Source organism: Penaeus monodon, chromosome 19 (genome assembly GCF_015228065.2).
Source record: "Penaeus monodon isolate SGIC_2016 chromosome 19, NSTDA_Pmon_1, whole genome shotgun sequence".
NCBI lineage: Eukaryota > Metazoa > Arthropoda > Malacostraca > Decapoda > Penaeidae > Penaeus > Penaeus monodon.
The window spans coordinates 8343379-8344023 of NC_051404.1; positions in this window are offsets into that span (position 1 = coordinate 8343379).

The window sequence follows — 645 nt, forward strand, 5'->3', positions numbered from 1 at the left end:
GTCACGAAAGGTCAAAGGAAGTTTGTTTTCAAAAAGAGGCTCAATAGAGGCTATACGAACAGCAAGAGGCTCTGACCTGCGATCTGGAGGCGAGGTCGATATAACCCGCTGGATGGTTACACATGATGAAAAAAAAATCCTTTGACCATTTAAAAAAGAGAAGACAAATATGAGAATCAGACAAAAAAACGAAATACAATTGATACTTAACCACGATAGATAAGATTCATATTGCAAGCTGTTGCACAGGAATGAACGTTCACAAAAGTTCGACTAAAGCACCATTGATAAAGGCATATACACAAACCTAGCGTCGTACATACAAACACGCACAAATGCCATTGAAGACGAACCCTAAACATTACTTTTTCAAATAAGATTGACATGTAAATTACAGGCCACAAGCTAGGGAAGAGTGAGACTGCAGAAAGTTATATTTTCTATTTCTCTTTCTATTTGGCAACCTCTTAACCTTATATTCCCACGGAGGCGCAAGGGAACGCTACGGATGACCTTTGACATGGTGTGCTGTTGTGGAATTCTGTAATGGCACATAGGAATTATTTTATTGATGGCATTATCGTTTATAAGGGCCACTATGCGTTTTTTCTGAAGGTAAATGGTCCCAGGTTTGTTTATGGTTGA